Here is a 12,926-nt window from a genome sequence, read left to right as displayed (position 1 = left end):
TGCAGTCTACACACTAATCATTCTAAATGATTTTACAGAGCATGCCAGTAAACTTTTGAACCCTTCTCTGCAGAGAAAAAGAAAATACAATGACTGACAGTTGAGATAACAAGCTTCAGATGACAGAGCTCTTTGCAGCTTTGAAAGTTGTGGAGCTCAATGGCTCTTTTGCATAGATAACAACCGGAGTTTCTTAACTCTTCCTGTACTGGAAACAATATTAGACTTATGTCTCTGCTCTTAATGTTTTATTTCTTAACTGTACTACACATACAAAACATTATATCATAATATTTTTCCGCTTCAGTGTCTTTTTAAAAAATGTGTGGAAAACGGAATGGTGTTTACCCATCTCCTCCATTGAAGTTTGACATGTTATGGGCTTCTAACTATGATTTAGAGTGTTTGTCCTTAACATTAACGGTTTCAGCAAAATGGAATTTAAAAATATTCTTCAGCTACAGCTGTACGGCCACTGTATATGAAAATCAAACGTAACACTGGTGTGTAACGGCGTTCCCATGTGTAGCTGTATATACAGATTTATTTTGGAAGCAGAAATACTAGAGGATGATGGGTAAGGGATACACTCACCAATGAGTCACACATAGTCCATGGAAAAAGCTGCAATCCTTAGCTAAATGATAGAATAAGAACTAAGTATATGTTAGGCATGCTGTAGTGGAACAAGGTTGCTGCAAGTTGTTGAGAAAAATATCAAGGGCAAAACCATAGCATCATAGCCCTTTTCACAGCTGACAGTTATGTGTTTCATGGAGTAACTGGCAGGGCCGGTTTAAGCAACAATGGGGCCCCAGGGCAAAATAAACCTGGGCTCCCCCCCCAACATATACCCCGGAACAAAAATCGGCATTAGGGGACCTTTTTTGCAACTGGTATAGTCAGGGTGTGAAGTCCCAATCGGTCGGAGCTCCACATTCTGGCTATCCCAGCCTGTATGGGGGACAAGGGGTTAAAAAGTTTCAAAAGGGGGGACCCCACATAATTAAAAAAAAAAAAAAAAAAATCCCACACTCTAAACATAAAAAAAAAAGGGAAAATAGAAAAAAAATGCCTTTCTTCATACAGCCATATTGCGGCTGTATAGCGATCCCTGGCCAAAGCGCTGCGGCTGCGTATAGACCCCCTGGAAACCCCGACAGGAAATTTATTGCGCTTTCGTTTGATGCATGTAAAATTACACTACCGTTAGGGTTGCTACTAAAAGTAACATTTACAGCATTTAAAAGTATACTTTTTTCCTTCGAAACTTTAAAATCGATTTTCTCAAAAACTATATGGTTTTTTTGAAAAATTGTTTTTCCCTCTTATTCCTAATTATCTCCTTAACATATCCTGCAAATTTAGGGTTTCTAGCATTTAAGGTGGATTTGCTATCAACCATTAAAGTCAGCAGGTTTTTTAATGTGTATTTTTTTCCTTTAAACTTTAAAATCGATTTTCTCAAAAACTATAAGGCCGATTTGAAAAAAATGTTTTCCTCTTGTAGCCACTGGAGGCCCCTACAAGCTCTGGGGCCCTGGGGCAGCTGCCTCCACTGCCTCTATGGTAGCGCCGGCCCTGGTAACTGGTTTAACCACTTTAAACGCCCATAGGTGGCGGAACTACTTCCCAACCTCCCATAGGGGGTGCAAAAAACGAACAATTAAAACATCCATCTGGCAGGATGTGGTTAATCCCAATCCAAATAAATAATTAGGAATGAGCAAAATTGTTGCTGGCAAGTTTGTAAGATTTTCGGTAAACTTTTGATCAGTCCTCAAGGGTCTCGCCAGTTTGTTAAATCTAGCACATTCATTAGACAAAAAAATTGCAAGTCGAAGTTAAATGATCATTAAATTGAGTCTTTCAATCAGTGGCGTAGCAATAGGGGTTGCAGAGGTAGCGACCGCATCGGGGCCCTTGGGTCAGAGGGGCCCAAAGGGACCCTCCCTCCAGCACAATATTAGCTCTCTATTGGCCCTGTGCTGGTAATAATCACTTCTATAGATGCTTTAAATAGTGGTAATCATTAACAAACTTTCCCATCCCCTACTTGCACCTCTGACATCAATTGTTGTGTATATAGTGCTTGGGAGGCCCCATGTAAATCTTGCATCGGGGCCCACAGCTCTTAGCTACACCACTGCTTTCAATGTATTAAGGGCTAAAACAGATCGAAAGTTTGTGCTAACTTCAAAAAGGCATAATTTACAATGGTTAACACAGAAAAACCTTGCTCTCACCTAATGCGGCCACATGGCAAACTTACGGCAAACTTTGTGGTGCCACAGTCCCTCATATCAGCTCCTTTCAGGGTTCCCATTGGCAGAGTAGTACATGGAGGGAAAATCTGACGGCCAATCCTGCGCACCTCAAAGATCATTGGCCCAGATGATAAAGTCTGCTCTCCAATACTTTTTCTGGAAGGTGAATACCTTCCACAGCATCTGAAAAAAACAAGGACCAGTACCACGGAACAATATTCAAATATTATTATTATTTAGTATTTATATAGTGCTGACATCTTCCACTGTGCTTTACAGAGTATATACAGTAAAACCTTGGATTGAGAGTAACTTTGTTTTAGAGCACTTTGCTATACAAGAAATCATTATTGTGAAATTTTGACTTGATATATAAGCAATGTCTTGATACACAAACAAAAAAAAGTATACACGTGTCACGTCATCACCACTGAGCCGTTCCTCCGTTCTCCGTTTGGCACTGCAGGATTTTAATTAATTGTACTTAACCTGAGTGTAGTGACTGTGCAAAGTCACATTTCCATGTAATCCTCAAAAGTAGACAAAAGCAACTGTCAATGTATAAGTTGCTTGTTAAAGCCACACAAAAATATAAGGTTGAGTGGGACGAGCCACCAGATGGCAATGATTATGTTAGTTGTAGTGAAAGTCTTGTTTACATTTTTAATTTTATACTTTTCTGCTATAACTGTTTTTGGATTGAGGAATGAATCACCTGGGTTTCCATTAATTCTTATGGGGAAATTTGCTTTAAAGAGAAACCGTGAGGGCTCATTTCCACTATTGCGGAGCGGAATCGCCTGGATTCCACCGCTGATGAAATCGCATGCGGATGCGATTCCCCATGCTTTTTTTGCAGCGAATTCGCATGCGAATTCGCATAGGTGAGGGTATATGCGATTTTAACCATGTCACTGCCTGTGTGAACTTACATCGGTAGCTATGCGAATTCGCGGCAAAAAACGCATGGGGAAAACGCATGCGATTTCCCTATTAAATACATTGCATGCGATTCGCATGCATTCCACTCTCAGGCGAATTCGTTGGCTCTTTTGTGCATTTTTTCACTGCTCAAAAAAACGCACATCACCAACGCAACAGTGAAAACAGGCCCATTCACTTGCATACCACGTGCGAATCCGCATGTGTTGGACGCATGCGGATTCGCGATAGTGGAAACGAGCCCTGACCAATAATTGAACTTCATCCCAATCAGTAGCTGATACCCCCTTTCCCATGAAAAATATATTCCTTTTCTCAAACGGATCATCAGGGGGCTCTGTATGGCTGATATTGTGGTGAAACCCCTCCCACATGTGATGTCAGCTCCTCACAGCTCTGAGGTCCTGACATCACACTGTGGGAGCCTTGTTGCATTGTGGGAAATAACAGCTGTTTCCAACTGCCAAAAACAGCAAGCAGCATCTCCTTCCACTGACATCACCTGCCAGCAGTAAAAATGTCACCATGTGATAAATGTCTGTGATAAATGTCTGAATGTAAATCAGGGAGAGGAAAGATTTTACAATGAGCAAACACTGACTAAATCATTTATACATATTTATTTTAAAAATTAAGCACAGTTTTACTACATTCTTTTCACTGGAGTTCCTCTTTAAGAGTGCTTTGAATTACATTTCCAGAATGAATTATGCTCGCAAACCAAGGTTTCAATGTAGTTTTGTCACCAGGGCCGGTCCTGGACTTTCTGCTGCCTGAGGCAAAGATCGTAAAGGCGCGCCCCCCCCCAATATTTCTACATAACATGAGCGGCGGCCGGTGGCAGCCAGCCAGCCTTATCATCATCATCGACACGTCGGCGGCGCTCGCTGCTCAGTGACTGACCGTGACAATCAGCCGCAGCCAGGGCAGCAGAGCGGGCGGCAGCCGCCGCCATCAAATCAGCAGGCTTAGGCACTAGGCAGCGTCACCAGCATGCAGCCTTGGAGGAGACAGGAGAGGCCGCAGAGCTCAGAGTCATCGGACTAGGAGGCCGGCGGCAACAGTGCAGTTTCTAGGCTAAAATGCACCCAGGGCGAGGGTGTAAAAATTGCGCCCCCCACCCCGGTATTGGTAACCAGTTATAGATCCCCCCCGAGTATAGGTGGCCAGGCATGGGTGAGCCAGTAAAGTTGCCCACAGTATAGGTTAGCCAGGTAGTTGCCTCCAGTATAGGTAGCCAGTATAGCTGCCCCCAGTATGTTAGATAGGCAGGCACCCCCCCCCCGCTATAAAATAGATAAGTAGGTGCCCCCAGTACAGGTTAGCTGTCTCCAATATAGGTAGCCAGTATAGTTGCCCCCAGCATAGGTTAGATAGGTAGGTACCCCCAGTATAGGTTAGTTAGGTAGGTGCCCCCAGTATAGGTAGCCAGTATAGTTGCCACCTGTATAGGCTAGCTAGGTAGGTAGGTGCCCCCAATACAGGTTAGATAAGTGCCCCCAGTATAGGTTAGATAGGTAGCTTCCCCCCAGTATAGGTTAGATTAGGTCGCTGCCCTTCAGTATAGGCTAGATTAGGTAGGTGCCCCCAGTACAGGTTAGATTAGGTAGGTGCCCCCAGTATAGATTAGATAGGTAGCTGCCCCCAGCATAGGTTAGACAGGTAGCTGTCCCCCAGCATAGGTTAGATAGGTAGCTGCCCCCCAGTATAGGTTAGATAGGTAGCTGCCCCCCAGTACAGGTTAGATTAGGTAGGTGCCCCCCAGTATAGGATAGATAGGTAGCTGCCTCCAGTACAGGTTAGATTAGGTAGGTGCCCCCCAGTATAGGATAGATAGGTAGCTGCCCCCAGTATAGGTTATATAGGTAGCTGCCCCCCAGTATAGGTTAGATAGGTAGCTGCCCCCCAGTACCGGTTAGATTAGGTAGGTGCCCCCCAGTATAGGATAGATAGGTAGCTGCCCTCAGTACAGGTTAGATTAGGTAGGTGCCCCCCAGTATAGGATAGATAGGTAGCTGCCCCCAGTATAGGTTAGATAGGTAGCTGCCCCCCAGTGTAGGTTAGATAGGTAGCTGCCCCCCAGTGTAGGTTAGATAGGTAGCTGCCCCCCAGTATAGGATAGATAGGTAGCTGCCCCCAGTACAGGTTAGATTAGGTAGGTGCCCCCCAGTATAGGATAGACAGGTAGCTGCCCCCAGTATAGGTTAGATAGGTAGCTGCCCCCCAGTATAGGTTAGATAGGTAGCTGCCCCTCAGTACAGGTTAGATTAGGTAGGTGCCCCCCAGTATAGGATAGATAGGTAGCTGCCCCCAGTATAGGTTAGATAGGTAGCTGCCCCCCAGTGTAGGTTAGATAGGTAGCTGCCCCCCAGTGTAGGTAAGATTAGGTAGGTGCCCCCCAGTATAGGATAGATAGGTAGCTGCCCCCAGTACAGGTTAGATTAGGTAGGTGCCCCCCAGTATAGGATACACAGGTAGCTGCCCCCAGTATAGGTTAGATAGGTAGCTGCCCCCCAGTATAGGTTAGATAGGTAGCTGCCCCCCAGTACAGGTTAGATTAGGTAGGTGCCCCCCAGTATAGGATAGATAGGTAGCTGCCCCCAGTACAGGTTAGATTAGGTAGGTGCCCCCCAGTATAGGATAGATAGGTAGCTGCCCCCAGTATAGGTTAGATAGGTAGCTGCCCCCCAGTGTAGGTTAGATAGGTAGCTGCCCCCCAGTGTAGGTTAGATAGGTAGCTGCCCCCCAGTATAGGATAGATAGGTAGCTGCCCCCAGTACAGGTTAGATTAGGTAGGTGCCCCCCAGTATAGGATAGACAGGTAGCTGCCCCCAGTATAGGTTAGATAGGTAGCTGCCCCCCAGTACAGGTTAGATTAGGTAGGTGCCCCCCAGTATAGGATAGATAGGTAGCTGCCCCCAGTACAGGTTAGATTAGGTAGGTGCCCCCCAGTATAGGATAGATAGGTAGCTGCCCCCAGTATAGGTTAGATAGGTAGCTGCCCCCCAGTATAGGTTAGATAGGTAGCTGCCCCCCAGTATAGGATAGATAGGTAGCTGGCCCCCAGTATAGGTTAGATTAGGTAGGTGCCCCCCAGTATAGGATAGATAGGTAGCTGCCCCTAGTACAGGTTAGATTAGGTAGGTGCCCCCCAGTATAGGATAGATAGGTAGCTGCCCCCAAAACAGGTTAGATTAGGTAGGTGCCCCCCAGTATAGGATAGATAGGTAGCTGCCCCCAAAACAGGTTAGATTAGGTAGGTGCCCCCCAGTATAGGATAGATAGGTAGCTGCCCCCAAAACAGGTTAGATTAGGTAGGTGCCCCCCAGTATAGGATAGATAGGTAGCTTGCCCAGGTAGGTGCCCCCTCATAATGGCGGAGGGGGGAGCCGGAGCCGCGGGGAGGGCAGCCCGACCTCTCCCTCCCTCTCCCCGGGCCGCCCTCCATGCTCCCCCCTCGGACTTTAGGCAGCAGAGTTAGCGCGCAGGGAAGCGCTGCTGTACACAGCCTGTTACTCACCTCCCTGGATCCGATCGCCGCTCCCGCCCTGCTGGTCTCCTCTCTGCCTAGCCGGCTGATACACACGCAAGTGCTTCCTGTGTAAACAGGAAGCAGCGTGTGTAATGTATCAGCGGCTACATTGCAGAGAGGAGACCAGCAGGGCGGGAGCGGCGATCGGATCCAGGGAGGTGAGTAACAGGCTGTGTACAGCAGCGCTTCCCTGTGCGCTGACTCTGCTGCCTAAAGTCCGAGGGGGGAGCATGGAGGGCGGCCCGGGGAGAGGGAGGGAGAGGTCGGGCTGCCCTCACCGCGGCTCTGGCTCCCCCCGCTCAGTCACAGCCACTTCATCTGGTGCTGCCCCTCCACTTCCTGCCGCCTGAGGAACCCGCCTCACCCCGCCTCATGGGCGGGCCGGCCCTGTTTGTCACTTACTGTCCCTCTAATCCTTAACATAGTCATGTGTCCATCGTAGTCTAAGGCCACTTTAGGGGGAAGCCAACTAGCATATCTGTATCGTTTGGAGGATGTGGAAGAAAACCGAATGCCCAGAGGAAACCCTTGCAGATTCGGGGAGAACATACAAATTTTATGCAGATAGTGCCCTGGCTATAAATTTAAAGTGGTCCCCAGCAATCCCATGTGTGCTACAATTCTATATGAATTTGCAGTTCTACTATTGCTGCTGACCCCCATGTTTGCTGTGCCTCTTCCCTCTTTTAGAAAGAATCTTCCTACGGCGAGTTCAATCTAATGAATCAATGACAGCTGCTGCTAACTTTAAGGGGCCCATACACCTAACGATTTTTCCGCCGATATACAGCCGTTTCGATCACAGTGAATAAAACGGCTGTGAAATCGCAGCGCACACCGCTGACAGAACGACCGATTTACGTCCGAAATCGATCGTTCCCGTCGAATCCCATCAACCCATCCGTGCGGAAGATTTTTCTCGGTCGCCGGCGGGTCGGGAGTGCATCGTTAGCGGCGTTTGAATGCAGCGGTAATACATTACCTGCTCCAGCCGGCGCGAGTCCCCTGGTCTTCTTCTCCGCTTCGGGCTCCAGACTGTTTCTTCTCCGCTTCGGGCTCCAGAGCTACACAGAACTTCCTGTCCCGGCAGGAAGTTTAAACAGTAGAGCGCCCTCTACTGTTTAAACTTCCCCTGGACAGGAAGTTCAGTAGCCGGAGCGGAGAAGAAGACAGCGGGGACTCGCGCTGGCCGGAACAGGTAATGTATGCGGGGGGGGGGGGGGGGGTTCAACAGCGGCAGCTCCACAGATTGTGATCGGTTTCAGGCTGAAATCGATTCACAATCTGTTTGCAGTAAAGGTGGCCATACGATCCCTCTCTGATCAGATTCGATCAGAGAGGGATCTATCTGTTGGTCGAATCTGATGGCAAATCGACCAGTGTATGGCCACCTTAAGACTCACTCTAATCATCCAAGCTTCATCATGATGCAGCACAATGACATCACTGGAAACACTGATCTGGATCTTTATTTACTGGCACCATAGATACTCATCAGATTTCTAGGAGAAACCACATGGAAACTGCTGCTGTGCAATGGTTTTGTTGTGCTCAACCTAAAGCAGAAAGAAAAACATTGCTCTGCCACTGACCCATCCCTGACAGATAGTTCAGTGTTCTACAGTTCAGAGTTTAGTCAATCAACCCCAATTGTTTTTCTAGGAAAGTGCACAGCTGCATAGAATATTATGCTAGGTACACACCATGCGGGTTTTTTTTGTAGCTTTTCATCCCGATCGATAAAACACATCACTTTCTCGATCACAATTTTATCGAATCGCAGCAACACAAAGATGAGTTTTTTACATTTGTTTTTTTACTTGGTTCTTGATCGAGCGCACTATCGAATGTACTGTACGTACTAAATGTTTCTCATTCCGATTGCGATCGAAAGAGAGGGCGGTTTCAAAGGAGGACTGAAGCAGTGTGGGATTGTACTTCCTGCTGGAATACTTCCGGCTGTGTCACAAATGGAAGATGGTGTCAGATGACCAATCGTGGCCAAAAACCCATATATAGAAATGGATGAATGTCACGTGTCTGAGGCAATGTCTGCCCATCATGAATGATTGTTCTCTGTTCCCTTTTCCCATCCTCTTCTGGAAATATATGTATATTGTTCCACTGACATGGTTTATAATTCACTGGTGTGTGTCTCTGAAGGGAAGTTCTTCCAAGTGATCTGTCTTTCAGTTGACAGCAGATCAGTCTCTAAAGTTTGTACCTCAGGGCAGAAAAGGATGCAGAAGTGGCTGTTTATAATTCTGATTCTTCAAACTTTGTGAAGAAATCCCTTGCACTTTCAGTTGTACACTGAATTATTCTTTCTGCCACTCTATACCAATTGCAATGCGTTGCTTCCTCCAGTTGACTTTAGAGGCCACCCCAATTATACACTGTCTGGGCGCCACCATACCAACAATTAAAATTGCAGTCTATGACAGTGCCCAAAGTACCAGGTGTCTCGCGACGCACAAATTATCTGCCTAGCTTTAGAGGACCCCAGATGATTCATGTATGGTGATGAAACGCATTGGTGTTTTCAGTCTAGGTTTTACTCTGCTGAGCCCCAGGGGTTTAGAATGCAGGAAAGATAACTTTACAGCACCTCTCCAGCACACTTTGCTTCACATATACTCTGCATAGGAGGAATGCCGGGGGATTCGGGGGAATCACAAACATGAGGACAATGATAGAAGATGATCCGCTGCAATCTGCATGCCAGCACACAGGTAGGTTGTTACTGGGGATTGGGGGTGGGGCAACCAACTAGTGGATTTGGGAGAGCAAGGGGGAACAAAACTCTGATGACAGGCACTACAATGGCAGCAGGATCAACAGGGAGAGGCGTTGACCGGATCTTGTTGGTTTTGCAGGCTTGCGCTTGTACAGTAGCACGGAGCAGGTGGGGCCTGGCTTATTTCCGCTAATCCACAATGGGTCCTGCACCTGCACCTGCAGCATTCATTCACATACAAGAGCATGGCTACAAATTTCCAGAGGGCCCCAGCATCTGGCGATAGTCTGGAGGAGGACATGGGAAGCTTCTAGAGGATCCAGAGGCTTCCCTCTACCAAAGTAAGTATCTATTTGGGCAAGTGTTTTCACTACAGGTTTTAGGCAAACCTAAACTATACTTTGCTCTCCTTTGGATCTTACAGGTTTTCTTTACAGCAAACAGGAAACCGGTAAGATTGACCAACCAAAAAGTGAAATACTTACCTAAGTGGATGGAAGCAGGGGCATAACTACAAATCATGGGGCTCCCCAGAAAAACCCAGAAAATGTTCACACCTTTTGCCTACCCCTGGTGGCCCTCACAGCTTTGGGGCCCATATTGCAAGGGCCGTAAAACAAGTGTGGACATCGTAATCTTAACACCCATAACAAGTGTAGTCACAAAAACACCTGATCTGAATGAAGGATGAACCTCTTTATTGAAAGGAGTGAATTAGTCATTGGGGCCCCCTTACAGCTCCCATTTGGTTATGCTGCTGGAGGGAACCACTGGATGGTTCAGATGCTTCCTAATCCATCCACAAGTCCTCTGTAGCTGGCAGGGTCCCTCTGAGCATATCTGACTGCAGCTTGTTGTCAGATATGTTCTTGTGGCTGCGCTTCCCTCCTTGTACAACCGTGGCAGCACTGTGCATGTGTGAGTGCTGTTGTGCCTTTGCAGTAAGCCAAAGCCACTTGTTCATGACCAGCTCCGTGCTGCTGTGCAGGCGTGACCATACCCGAGCATGTGCTCGATAGACAGAGGGGAGTGCCTCCTTGAAAAAGAAGAGGGTCTCGGCCTGTGGTGGAGTGTATGAGGATGACATGTGAAGCCTCTGGACCATCCACTTAGGTAAGTATGTAACTTTTTTATTTTTTAATCTTATATGTTTGCTTTAAGTCATATATGAAGTCTGCACAGGGCCAGATTTACCATAAGGCACTGTAGGCACGTGCCTACAGGCGCCTGATGATGGAAAGGCGGCTCACTCCCCTCCCTAAGTGCCTCCATCCTGTTTTACCTATGCAGAGTCCTGAGCGAAGTGTATATGAGAGGTTACTCACCCTGCTCTCGGCATTCCACTGACCAGATCTCCCTTCAGTCGGGGGCACTTCTAGCTCCTAAGACTTGGGGGCACCTCTAGCTACTTAATACTGAGGATAGCTCTGGCTACTTCATACTTATGGCCACTAATGATCCAATCTTTTTCATCCAATCTTACCATTTCTATGTAATATAAGGTAACTGCCTGAAGTATCCATTCAGTATATTCACTCAATTTACCCTTATACTACATAGATTTGGTAAGATTGGATGAAAAAGATTGGATCATTAGTGGCTACCATAAGGGGCACCTGTAGCTACCTATGAGGAAGTAAGGAAGAATTGACAGCTGGGCCAGCCAGCACACTTGTGGTGCAGTACAACGGGGGTTTGTAGGTTCATGGAGGGCGAAGTCTAGGGTGCCAGGACATCTGTGCCTATAGGCTCCTGTGATGTAAATCTGGGTCTGAGTATGTATGTGACAAATGCTTATGTAATAATAAAATCTTAATTTAAATGTGTTACTGTAAACATTAACATCACAGATTATGCAAGTAGACATTTGAAATTGGCCATACTGACTAGGCAAGCCACATGTGTGACCAGCTTCAATGTACAGATTAGCAGCTCCAGCCCAGTCCAGATAATTGTGTCACTTTGTCTCCAACCATTTACATAAGAATGACGCACATTGTGGGACATTAAAGTAACAAATGAGTCTGTGTTTTATGACACGTTAAGGACAAGACAGGCCATGATGTACCAGAGACAATAGGATGAGCTCTGCCAATGCAGCAGATACAGTACAGGGATTACATGTTGAAAAAAAGGATTTGTTTCAGCTGAGAGCTCATAAAACTGTCCAAGGGAAGAAATGTCTCAGACAGCTCACATAAGCACCTGCATTGTAAAACGACAGATGGAAACTGAATATGACTGACAGCTATTAGTTAACTGAAAAACTGTCTGTCACTTTAGACATTTTTATAAGTAAGAGTGGTGTACTCAATTCCAATCTTTACTTAACCTCCCTACCGTAGCAGTATGATTACTTCTGGATTTTAGGGTCTAAAAGTAGTGCAATTTTTTCCACAAGCTTTTAAACCTTAAAAGCAGGAAAAAATCATACTGCTAGATAGATCTGTGGCAGCCCTGCATATAACTCACCTCCTGTGGATCCAGCGCTGCAATTCTCCCTCCTATCCTCCAGGTGGCGCTCTACCGCCGTAGCGAGATTGCTGTCTGACGTCATGTATCAAACGGCTATCTCACCAGAGGGACCGAGAGCCTCCAAGGACTGGAAGATGAATGGCTGCCAGAGTCTGGATCCAGGGGGAGGTGAGTTACAAACGCCTACAGCACACAGGCTTTGCATATACCTCCCGGTGGCTACCCTGAGTCAGGCTCGGGGTTACCACTCTGAGCTGCTGATTTCCAGTCCAAGAGAATGCCAACGTGGATTATTTTTTAAAAAATCCTATTGCTGCTCCCCAGTCATCCAGACTACCCAAGTCACTTTGCTCCCGCACCTTAGGAGTGATCATGCAACACTGTTTGATGGTCTAGGACTTAGTTCGCTATTCAAGGGGTTTATGTCACCCACTTTGCCACTATTGTCTCTCCTAGACAACCCTATTAGCTTTAAGTGGTGGAGGGATCATAGCCTAGAGAAGGTCAAATTCCTTATAGGCAGATCAGGTATACTCACCTGGGAAGTCTTATTCAAAAAGTTCCAGATCCCCAACAATGAGCTTTTGTTACATCGTACTGTGACACTGGGTACGTTTTTTCATTCCGGCACAGGCACAGTTCCCAATAGCCCTGACCAGGTTTGAGCACTTGTGTGCGAATGATCCCTTTGCGAGAGGGATAATATCTGAGCTCTATGCACTGCTTAATGACCCATTACATTCCTTTCAACATAACTATGTAGAAAGATGGGAGTCTGACTTGAAGGGGAGTAAGCCTAAGGAGGAATGGGAGGAGACCCGGAAGATCACCCCTAAGTTGTCCCTAAACCTGGCAGTGATTGAATCAGCCTATAAGGTGCTTCTTAGCTGGTATTGCATTTCTGCCAGGTTACTCCACCTGTCTGGCACAAGCACAGGCCTCTGTGTTAGTGGGTTTGGAGTCAAAAGCAACA

Source organism: Hyperolius riggenbachi, chromosome 6 (genome assembly GCF_040937935.1).
Source record: "Hyperolius riggenbachi isolate aHypRig1 chromosome 6, aHypRig1.pri, whole genome shotgun sequence".
NCBI classification, from domain to species: Eukaryota; Metazoa; Chordata; class Amphibia; order Anura; family Hyperoliidae; genus Hyperolius; species Hyperolius riggenbachi.
This window is presented reverse-complemented; position numbering follows the sequence as displayed.